Here is an 11915-nt window from a genome sequence, read left to right as displayed (position 1 = left end):
TACTCTAAATAAACACGTTAAAGTGATGTCTCGAGCAGGCGGGAACACCTGGCGTAATCTGCCGGTGCGTGGCCCTAGCGAGCGTGTTAATCGCGTGCTATACTCTAAATAAACACGTTAAAGTGATGTCTCGAGCAGGCGGGAACACCTGGCGTAATCTGCCGGTGCGTGGCCCTTGCAAGCGTGTTAATCGCGTGCTATACTTGAAATAAACACTTTAAAGTGATGTCTCGAGCAGGCGGGAACACCTGGCGTAATCTGCCGGTGCGTGGCCCTAGCGAGCGTGTTAATCGCGTGCTATACTTGAAATAAACACGTTAAAGTGATGTCTCGCGCAGGCGGGTACACCTGGCGTAATCTGCCGGTGCGTGGCCCTAGCGAGCGTGTTAATCGCGTGCTATACTTGAAATAAACACGTTAAAGTGATGTCTCGAGCAGGCGGGTACACTTGGCGTAATCTGCCGGTGCGTGGCCCTAGCGAGCGTGTTAATCGCGTGCTATACTTGAAATAAACAAGTTAAAGTGATGTCACGAGCAGGCGGGTACACCTGGCGTAATCTGCCGGTGCGTGGCCCTAGCGAGCGTGTTAATCGCGTGCTATACTTGAAATAAACACTTTAAAGTGATGTCTCGAGCAGGCGGGAACACCTGGCGTAATCTGCCGGTGCGTGGCCATAGCGAGCGTGTTAATCGCGTGCTATACTCTAAATAAACACGTTAAAGTGATGTCTCGAGCAGGCGGGAACACCTGGCGTAATCTGCCGGTGCGTGGCCCTTGCAAGCGTGTTAATCGCGTGCTATACTTGAAATAAACACGTTAAAGTGATGTCTCGCGCAGGCGGGTACACCTGGCGTAATCTGCCGGTGCGTGGCCCTAGCGAGCGTGTTAATTGCGTGCTATACTTGAAATAAACACGTTAAAGTGATGTCTCGCGCAGGCGGGTACACCTGGCGTAATCTGCCGGTGCGTGGCCCTAGCGAGCGTGTTAATCGCGTGCTATACTTGAAATAAACACGTTAAAGTGATGTCTCGCGCAGGCGGGTACACCTGGCGTAATCTGCCGGTGCGTGGCCCTAGCGAGCGTGTTAATTGCGTGCTATACTTGAAATAAACACGTTAAAGTGATGTCTCGAGCAGGCGGGTACACCTGGCGTAATCTGCCGGTGCGTGGCCCTAGCGAGCCTGTTAATCGCGTGCTATACTTGAAATAAACACGTTAAAGTGATGTCTCGAGCAGGCGGGTACACCTGGCGTAATCTGCCGGTGCGTGGCCCTAGCGAGCGTGTTAATCGCGTGCTATACTTGAAATAAACACGTTAAAGTGATGTCTCGAGCAGGCGGGTACACCTGGCGTAATCTGCCGGTGCGTGGCCCTAGCGAGCCTGTTAATCGCGTGCTATACTTGAAATAAACACGTTAAAGTGATGTCTCGAGCAGGCGGGTACACCTGGCGTAATCTGCCGGTGCGTGGCCCTAGCGAGCCTGTTAATCGCGTGCTATACTTGAAATAAACACGTTAAAGTGATGTCTCGAGCAGGCGGGTACACCTGGCGTAATCTGCCGGTGCGTGGCCCTAGCGAGCGTGTTAATCGCGTGCTATACTTGAAATAAACACGTTAAAGTGATGTCTCGAGCAGGCGGGTACACCTGGCGTAATCTGCCGGTGCGTGGCCCTAGCGAGCCTGTTAATCGCGTGCTATACTTGAAATAAACACGTTAAAGTGATGTCTCGAGCAGGCGGGTACACCTGGCGTAATCTGCCGGTGCGTGGCCCTAGCGAGCCTGTTAATCGCGTGCTATACTTGAAATAAACACGTTAAAGTGATGTCTCGAGCAGGCGGGTACACCTGGCGTAATCTGCCGGTGCGTGGCCCTAGCGAGCCTGTTAATCGCGTGCTATACTTGAAATAAACACGTTAAAGTGATGTCTCGAGCAGGCGGGTACACCTGGCGTAATCTGCCGGTGCGTGGCCCTAGCGAGCGTGTTAATCGCGTGCTATACTCTAAATAAACACGTTAAAGTGATGTCTCGCGCAGGCGGGTACACCTGGCGTAATCTGCCGGTGCGTGGCCCTAGCGAGCTTGTTAATCGCGTGCTATACTTGAAATAAACACGTTAAATGATGCCTCGAGCAGGCGGGTACACCTGGCGTAATCTGCCGGTGCGTGGCCCTAGCGAGCGTGTTAATCGCGTGCTATACTTGAAATGAACACTTTAAAGTGATGTCTCGAACAGGCGGGTACACCTGGCGTAATCTGCCGGTGCGTGGCCCTAGCGAGCGTGTTAATCGCGTGCTATACTCTAAATAAACACGTTAAAGTGATGTCTCGCGCAGGCGGGTACACCTGGCGTAATCTGCCGGTGCGTGGCCCTAGCGAGTGTGTTAATCGCGTGCTATACATGAAATAAACACGTTGAAGTGATGTCTTGCACAGGCGGGTACACATGGCGTAATCTGCCGGTGCGTGGCCCTAGCGAGCGTGTTAATCGCGTGCTATACTTGAAATAAACACGTTAAAGTGATGTCTCGAGCAGGCGGTATACACCTGGCGTAATCTGCCGGTGCGTGGCCCTAGCGAGCGTGTTAATCGCGTGCTATACTTGAAATAAACACGTTAAAGTGATGTCTCGAGCAGGCGGGTACACCTGGCGTAATCTGCCGGTGCGTGGCCCTAGCGAGCGTGTTAATCGCGTGCTATACTCTAAATAAACACGTTAAAGTGATGTCTCGCGCAGGCGGGTACACCTGGCGTAATCCGCCGGTGCGTGGCCCTAGCGAGTGTGTTAATCGCGTGCTATACATGAAATAAACACGTTAAAGTGATGTCACGAGCAGGCGGGTACACCTGGCGTAATCTGCCGGCGCGTGACCCTAGCGAGCGTGTTAATCGCGTGCTATACTTGAAATTAACACGTTAAAGTGATGTCTCGAGCAGGCGGGTACACCTGGCGTAATCTGCCGGTGCGTGGCCCTAGCGAGCGTGTTAATCGCGTGCTATACTCTAAATAAACACGTTTAAGTGATGCCTTGCACAGGCGGGTATACACCTGGCGTAATCTGCCGGTGCGTGGCCCTAGCGAGCGTGTTAATCGCGTGCTATACTTGAAATAAACACGTTAAAGTGATGTCTCGAACAGGCGGGTACACCTGGCGTAATCTGCCGGTGCGTGGCCCTAGCGAGCGTGTTAATCGCGTGCTATACTTGAAATAAACACGTTAAAGTGATGTCTGGCGCAGGCGGGTACATCTGGCGTTATCTGCCGGTGCGTGGCCCTGTAGCGAGCGTGTTGCGCGGCATGGCAGTGCCGTGCTGTGCTTAAAATAAACTCGATATGCGCGCATTCACGCAACTCAGTTGTCTGGTGATGTCTCGCGTTGACGGGGGCATGCACCTGGCGTAATCTGCCGGTGCAAGGCGCTAGCGTGTTAGTCGCATGCTATTCTTCAAATAAACGTGTTATGCACGCATTCACTCAAAATTGGCACTTTACCTCGACTAGGCAGTCTTAAACTGAATTGCTGGTGAGAATAATTAGAAATCGCAGAATGTGAAGTTCGGTGAGCACTCGAGGCCATGCACCGGCAGATTACACCAGTGGTCTCCTCGATTTGGCTGCACTTCGTGCACCAGTTAAGGAAGTGCGGCACTCTCGCACTCGATTTGACAGTGCAGCTAGTGCCACCTGCACTTCGGCACTCGATTTGGCCTCGTGCTGCACGAGTTCTTCTGCACTGCTGCACTAGCCTCCCGTCGAGTTCTCTTCTCGTGCAAGTAGTGCAAGGTGCTTGGCGCGCTCTGTAGCAGACGGCTCCGCGGCCGCTTGTTTTGTGAGCGGCGTTGAGACCATGGTTGAGACGGCCGCGTACCCGTGAAAGACACGGCATCTGCGCCGGGCGCTCACGTACCAAACAGCTGAAATGACTGCGCGTATACGTGTGTGTATGCCCGCGCCTGTGCGCGTGTCTGTGTACGCCTGTAAGCGACTGGCTGGCATGGCGCACGTACGTAAGTACGTATTGCGTATGGTTTCGCATCTTTCTGTCCAGCCTCGCACGTTGCTTACACCATTTCTCTTTTGTGTGCAATTATTATTATAGACGCAGCACGACGGAGCGCTTCCATAAGAGGCAGATTGTGAGATGTTTTATAATACGTGGGCGATCGCAACGTTTGTGGCTCGCTGCGACATCAGTACCTCCGCTTACGACAGCAACTGGGCTTGAGGTCGCCGCCAGCCCACACCTTCGCCTGCCACTTAGCCTCTGACAGTCACGTCGCCGTCACCGTCCGCCGAAAGTTAACGCGATTGAGTTCAAATATAGATCAGGCAACTCTTGGCGGACAACCGCAGTCACTTTTGGATAGGACGGAAGCAGCCTGAATCACGCGTATGGACTGTAAAAGATCGTCTCGAGCGGTAGTCTGAATAACCTGTCTAATTAATTGTTGCCTCTTTGAAGTACCCGTTGAATCAGTGACTGTCGACCGGCCTGCGCCCCTTTACACAACGCAACGGAAATAACGGTGTCAAATTCATCACCACTTTTGGAATTAACAAAGTTCATAGCCGCTCCACGAGATGTGCCACTTGGAGCAAATACACAGCGTTCAATGCAGCTAGCACAATCTCGCGCATATTTGAAAACACGCGACATACACCAACACGTACATGGCTGCAGCAGACGAAAGTTTCTGCACTTTTGCACTCGATTTGGCCGCTGCACCGACAGCACTAGTGTCGGGCTACACTCGCGCCGCAAGAACTGGCACTACAGTGACACGGCACTTTTGTGAACTAGTGCGGAAAGTGCAGCAAATCGAGGAGACCTCAGGTGTACCCGCCTGCGCGAGACACCATTTTAACGTGTTTATTTCAAGTATAGCACGCGATTAACACGCTCGCTAGGGCATTTGTAAAGAATTTCGTATATGGTGAGCAACCTAAACCACTTATGTCCCAACTGCAGTCGACTGTCTGACCCGCCCATGTACATGATTAGCGGAATTTAAACAAATTGTGCACAAACTTTTTTATTGCAACAGATCACTCCTCGTGCGTAAAGCTTGCCATTTCAATTCGTTTTATATTGCCGTGAATCTTTGCACGGTTTGTTCGTTCAAACTCAATTAAAACTGCTGGCAGGCGGCTTTATCAATTGTTTTGTAATCCGAGATGCGAAGACTTATCTCCATTCATCGTGGCCACGAGCAAATATGCTTCCTCATTTTTCCAGATTGTTGTAGTTGCTTTTGGTTCCTTATCTCGAAGGTTCCTCGCCAGCTTTAAATTGAGCGCGGCCAAGTACTGCAGGCATTCAGTCCCGTGACCGCCGAGCGCGCTTGTGGCTATCGCCGCCGCCGAGTCATTCAGTTTAGTGGGCGCGAGTCAGCCCCTTAAACAGTTCGATTTGGAAGTTTTTTCGTTGTCTTCCTGACTGATGGAGCGTCGTCACCACAACGTGGCAGTTAGCATCACCCTCTGCACTATGAAGAATAAATAATGATAAAAATCTAAAATTTATTGTGTAAATGACCATTAAATAAACAAAATAAGCCCCCTGCATGTAAACAATCTCCGACGATTCTAGACAATGAAGCAACACATCTGGCAATGAAATCGTTTATTTACAAGCGCTGTGTTCGTCCTTCTTCTTTTCTGTCTTCTGTCTTCTTTTCCTTGGCTAAAAACGTGCCGTTGCGCTGAAGAACTATGAACTTCAATCAACAATACCAACTACCCCAAGAACTAACTCTACTGAGGGGGAAACTTTTGCAGAATCTGACCTACAACACACAAGGTTTCAGTGTTTGCCATTTCTTCTCACTAATCCTACTGATTTGTACCCTTAAGCAAAAAGCGAATCTTTGAGAGACAATAAAGACGTACAACTGATCGATGCTGTCAGCGCAACAGAATGCTCAGAACAAACAATTTTTGGCACATTGCCAATTGACTGTAGAATCTCTGCCGCAGCTTCGGCATGCAAGCGCGTTCAGCTGAACGCATGTATAAGTTTGTTTTCAAGTACGTTGACAAGGTTGTAAAATGATACTGACGGATATAAAAGGCCCCCAATTTGTCCCACTCATTAGTTGCCTCTGCTGGAAGTTCTTTGGGAATGTTGCCTTTATGAGAGACATGTGCTGCTCTACAGTCTTCACAATGAGTTGTCAAAACACGCTTCCTAGCCACATAGCCTGCAATGTAATAAATCAGCCGCGCATAGCTGTGTCGTTCAACATAGCTGTGATGGTTTACAGCCACTTTTGCTGTTGAAGGCACCAACCGCACTGCTAGTAGCAGCGCCACATTCCCCCTAGCGGCATTGATGAGCAGAGGGGTCACGCGCGGCTGAGAGAAAGCGCCGCGGTCTTCACACCTCCTCATTCTAGCCACCCTAGCGCTATGACGGGATCAGATTGTGTTGTGCACGTGATCGATGTGTGTTGTATCAGTTGTATCATGTGCGTGTTTCCAAAGGCCCGAAGGTGTAGCAGCGGAAGTTTCGGTGGCGTCACTAAACACAAAAACACAAGCAAAACAAAACAATTACGCCGCTTACGTTTGTTCGAGCATACCACATATTGCACAAACTGAAATGCACTGTTAATAAAATAGTCTGCTGCATTAAAGCTTCTCAACAGCAATCCACTTTTTACATCGCCTTCGTTCGTCGCGCCATCTTCACGTCGGCCGACGGGCTGGCTGGTTTCGATAGTTTTATCGGAAAGAAATGTGCATAAGACAGAGTATCGCGCTAAGGCACAGCCCCAAAACCAGCACGAGCGGTGTACAGGTTGTAAAAAAAAAGAAAACCGAAGGTTAGCTATGCCGAAACTCCGTCTCGATAGTTGTCACGCGATCCTGTCGTACTCATTGGTGTGCAGTGCGTTTACATTATGGCTGTGGCTAGAGTTCCAGACGGAACTCCAATTTGCGCTAGAGTTCCGTACGGAACTCCAATTTGCCCTAGAGTTCTGTCAAGACCAAACCCAACCTAACCCATCCCAAACCAACCTAACCTAACCTACCCCAACCTAACCTAATGTAACCTAACCCAAACAAGAACTCCAATTTGCGCTAAAGTTTCGTCCAGACGGAACCTAACCTAACTTATCCCAACCCAACCTAACGTAACCCAACCCAAACAACTCAACCTAACCTAATCTAACCCAACCGAACATAACCACCACCACCACTGGACGGAACTGCAGCAGCAAACGTTTCGTCTGGACGGAACGCTAGACACTCCGTTACTTTATTTTTGGTGATACTCAGGCTGACCCTGTCTTCTCTTATGACCATATTTTTCCGTCCCCATCCCAAACATATGCCCGCAAATATCGTAAATGGTCTTGCTCCACTGGCGCTACTGTCCCGACGCTGGCATCCATGCTTGGCTGGGACAGGCTGTGTCAACGGTGAACTTTAAAGGAGACTGCTGAAGGTTAGATCTTCTGGAGCTCCGTCTCGATTGTTGTCATGCGGTCCTGCGGCGCTTGCTTGCATGCGGTGCATTTACAGCCCAGCGAGATCGCACGCAGCTGCCGAGCGAAGCTAGCAGATTTCACATTTTCGTAGACTTCATACCGACCTTGAGGTCTAAATTTTTTTCTTTTGCTTCTCTCTGGCAGCCTGCAGTGCCGTGAAAGCGATGTCACCTTGCTGATTCGAACAAGGTGGCGAGCTGACCCAACACTAAGTGCAAGTTGAGGCAAGAAGATGAACAAATGCATCAAAAAGAATGACTTTCCTTTGCTTAGCCTCATTCTCTTTGTGCAGTCAAGAGGGGCACCGAGCACGAGTACAATTGCCCAGTTTAAAGTGCTGATGCCCTGCACACAGGAGTGAAGTGAAAGCACTGTCCTCACCACCTGAAGCCTGCACACACACATGAGAACAGAATCCCTGTTGAGGAGGATACCACAAGGTCGTGGCGACTTTCTAGCAATCTTTTAAATCCAACAAAGAGTACTGCATACTAACATCTGTAATGTGTGGCAACAAAAATGCTGCAGCACCATTGTTAGTGTACTAAAAAAGCTGCAAGAAAAACTTCCCAAATATTCAGCTTGCAGTTCAACAGCGAACTGTTTTCAGTCCAAACTCTTCTCATCAACAGGTAGCTGCGACAAGAGCTGCTTATTCACGTACGCACATCACTTCACATATACAACACACACACTGAGTATGTGTTTCTTAAATTAAAAATGTCTTAACAGACACATACATTATGAATGTATGTGGACAATACAGGCATATATTGAAATTATGGGGTGAAACATACCAGTGCAAAGCAGGCAATGAGGCATTCTTAGTTCCTTGAGCTTTCTGCATGAATATGTTTTACCATGACCATTTTGAAACTTCATTCACAAACAGGCTTTCCTTGTTTCATAAGCATGAAGTTATGTGGTTTAAAGTCCCACAGCGGCTCAGGGTATGAGGGCCGGCGTAGTGAAGGACTCCGTATATTTCAAGCACCTGGGGTTCTTTAACATATACTAACGTCGCACTGTGCAAGGACTTCTAGCATTTCACTTCCATCGAAATTTGACCTATGCGGCCAGTATGGAACCTGTGTCTTTCGGGTCAGCAACCGAGCACCATAGCCACTGCACCACCACGGTGGCCTGAAGTTATGCGTAACGTGCATATGCCCGATGTGAAGGTGGCGTAAGACAAGTTTAATAAAGCATTCTTTAGTGCCGACATAACTTTGATTCGCTGAGAATCTGCTTTACCAGGTGTAGCTTATTGTTGATAGCATTATATGAAGTGGTCTACTATTTCTTTTCTAGCTTACTATCCACCAGCTTCAAGCAATGTATGTGGAATATTTACTTATTTTAGTTTCTCGTATGCTCATAAAGCACTCCCGTCAGCTCTTTTGTTACTGCATATGCTGACATGGCTCCGGACCCAGCACAATTTTATTGCATGTCGAGTGTTGGGGCTGTTGCTGTATTATGCATGATATCTTCTAATAACAACTGTACTGCATTTTTTGGAGTGAACTACTTTCAGCATGTTTAGTGAGTAAATGTAGATTATGCTGCTCTCAATGTTTTCACCTAGAGTTGTTTGATGTGCTTTAAAATTATCTGCAGACTGGCATTTTTGTACTGAGTCTGCAAGAAAAATCTATACCACTACCATAGCCGTACCATACTGCTGCCATATTCTGCCCATCAAACTTGGTGACTGCTGCAACGTCCTGTATCTTGTCAATACCAGTCCCTCGTGTAACACGCTAAAATGGAGTGTAAAGAAAATAAAGTCGTCTCTTGTCGTTGCTGCGGTTTTATTAAAAAACAAAGCAGAAGCAAAATATGTATGACTGCAGCAACGATTGCTACCTACTATGTTAAGTTCTGGCTGAGCTGTGGCCAGCGGAAATAAAGAAAATAGGGAAGAAGATTGGAAGATTTGCAGAAAAACAGAGAGCAGGTATATCGAGAGGGTAGCGCCAGAAAACACTGCTGCTACCTTCCTAGGGCCAAGAAGGACTTTTTTCCGTTTGATTCGGCCCAGTCAAAAACTGTTAAGAGGGCTATTGCTACCCTTTTCATGGAGTCAGCACTCCTCAAGTCGTGCTCTCACATGATGTGGGCAAGCTTCCAGGGTGAGGTAAATAGACTGCGTAAAGCAGGGTTCCCTAACCACGTCTTGGCTGCCGTGACCGAGACACTGCTGCAGAAACTTAAGAATAGGGCAAAGAGGCAATGCCGGAAAGAAGATTTCGGCAAAGCCAAACCAGTGGTGATGCCATATATTCACAAGGTGTCCCACAATCTAAAATGAGTTGGCAACAAGTACGGAGTTCCTATGGTCTTCTCCGCCCCCTGCAAATTGGTCAAGATGTGCCTCAAGGTTAGCAGCGGTGCTAAAGAAACATTCAGCTGTGGAAAAAAACACTCGAAGCCCTACATAAGGTGTGCCACAGCAGTAGTCTACGAGATCCCCCTTACATGTGGCAAGGTGTACGTCGGCCAGACTGGACGCTGCGTAAACGAGCATGCTGGGGAACACAAAAGGTCATTAGGGAACGCATCATATTCTTTCGAAAACCTACCTGTCCACTGCCGCTCTTGCATTGATAAAAATGGGAAAAACTGAACCGCAATTTGGGGAGATCAATTCTAGCTGGAAGTAAAGATAGATTAGCTCACGAACTGGCCTTCTTTATCAAAAAGAGAGGTGACAAGTGCGTAAGTAGCACTTCTATCTCCCTGCGAGCAAGTGAACATAGATTGTTTAAAAATACTCAATAATGAGTAGTTTGTCTGTGTGGCGTTTTTTTTTTTTGCCATATGGGAAATGTGCATGGGTTCACCTTCTTCAGGCTATGTATATGCTACATGTGGCCTTCAATAAACACAGTTGGAGTCAACGCCCGTCCTGTCCGTCTTTCTGTGGGGTGTGTTAAATTCAGTGCTGTTTTTGCCTTTTGTTAGGCAATGCTCCACCAACTAGCCCTGGAAGACTAATAAACTGCACATGTCCAACCAAAAACTTTAATTTTAACCCAACGTTTCGAAGCCGGCTCGGCTCCTTCATCAGGGACGACTGAGGGCAGTAGCTAGCCTCTTTTAAATATGGAGGGGAGGAGGGGGTCAAAGGAACGAAAGCTGTGAAGTGAAAGGCGTGGGGGAGGGGGAGGAGGGAGGGCGGTTAAGGATGTTAGCCACGTCGCACTGTGGGGAGGCGGTCAATGGCGACTTTTTTTCGTTGACTGCCTCCCAGACAGGCAAATCTGTCAAAATGTTTAGTTTGTAAGCCCAGGAAGATGTACTGTAAATTAAACCTGTAACCTGGTTTGTCCAGCAGAATGGCTTTGCTGCTGCATTACCACAGAGGCCCATTCACATTTGTTGAAGTTTCATTCAATGAGATGAATGAAATGAACATGGCAAGGAACTCATGCCTGAGAAGGTGAGCATAGAAGAGCAAAAGTAGTAAAAGAGAGTACTTAACTTGATGTCCATATAGCAATGACTGTATAACGAAGCTACTCGCACCACTACGAAGTAGTGTATTACAGAGCTGAGCACAAAGCTTGAAACTGTGAAGCACACACAGCAATGACTGTATAACGAAGCTACTCGCACCACTACGAAGTAGTGTGTTACAGTGCTGAGCACAAAGCTTAAAACTGTGAAGCACTCAACATGATGCTGCTTTGGTGCGTAAAAAGCGAATCCTACTTTTAATTAATATTGCTCAGGAATCCTTTCAAATACCTATACCATAAATATTCTTAAACTTTTAGCTGCTTTATGAAAACAGAAAGTTAAGCGACTTCAATAGTTCTTTCAGAACTGACTTGAGAGTTGCAAGGTGCATTGACAAACACATGAAATGGGTGCATTCAGGATTAAACATTTGTCAATGTTGTGTTCATAGGCAGCCTGCAGTGCCGAGGCAGCACTGCAATCTGCCTGTTTCACATGGCCGCTCTGCACATTCGCATGTCACCTCCTTGAGCTTCACAGTTTGAAAACAAACCTCCAGCTTCTGCTGTGCTAGTGCAGTTCACGTTATCGACAGGCACAAGCAACGCACGGTGGTTCTTTTCACTTCACAGGTGCAGTTGGCACCTTGTAGAATTTGGTCACGCCCGTGTCACCAATGTGCGTTTGTTTTCAAACAATTCTTCTGGGTGGCAGACGAGTTTTCACGCCTTCCCTGTAAGATAATGCCTCCTGTGAAAAAAAATATATATACTGTTCAAATGTGCGTCTAAAAACTGCTGCTGTCAGCTGCTTTGGCAGTGACAAATGCAACACCACATCAGGAATGATTATGAATGTGTACATTTGGCTGATAACATCCCTTGCCTAGGTGCCCCCATCGTACCCCACTTAGCTGACACACATCACATGTGGCTTCGACAGAGCACACATGCTT

Source organism: Amblyomma americanum, chromosome 1 (assembly GCF_052857255.1).
Source record: "Amblyomma americanum isolate KBUSLIRL-KWMA chromosome 1, ASM5285725v1, whole genome shotgun sequence".
In the NCBI taxonomy this organism is placed as follows: domain Eukaryota; kingdom Metazoa; phylum Arthropoda; class Arachnida; order Ixodida; family Ixodidae; genus Amblyomma; species Amblyomma americanum.
Note: the sequence above shows the minus strand (reverse complement) of the source record.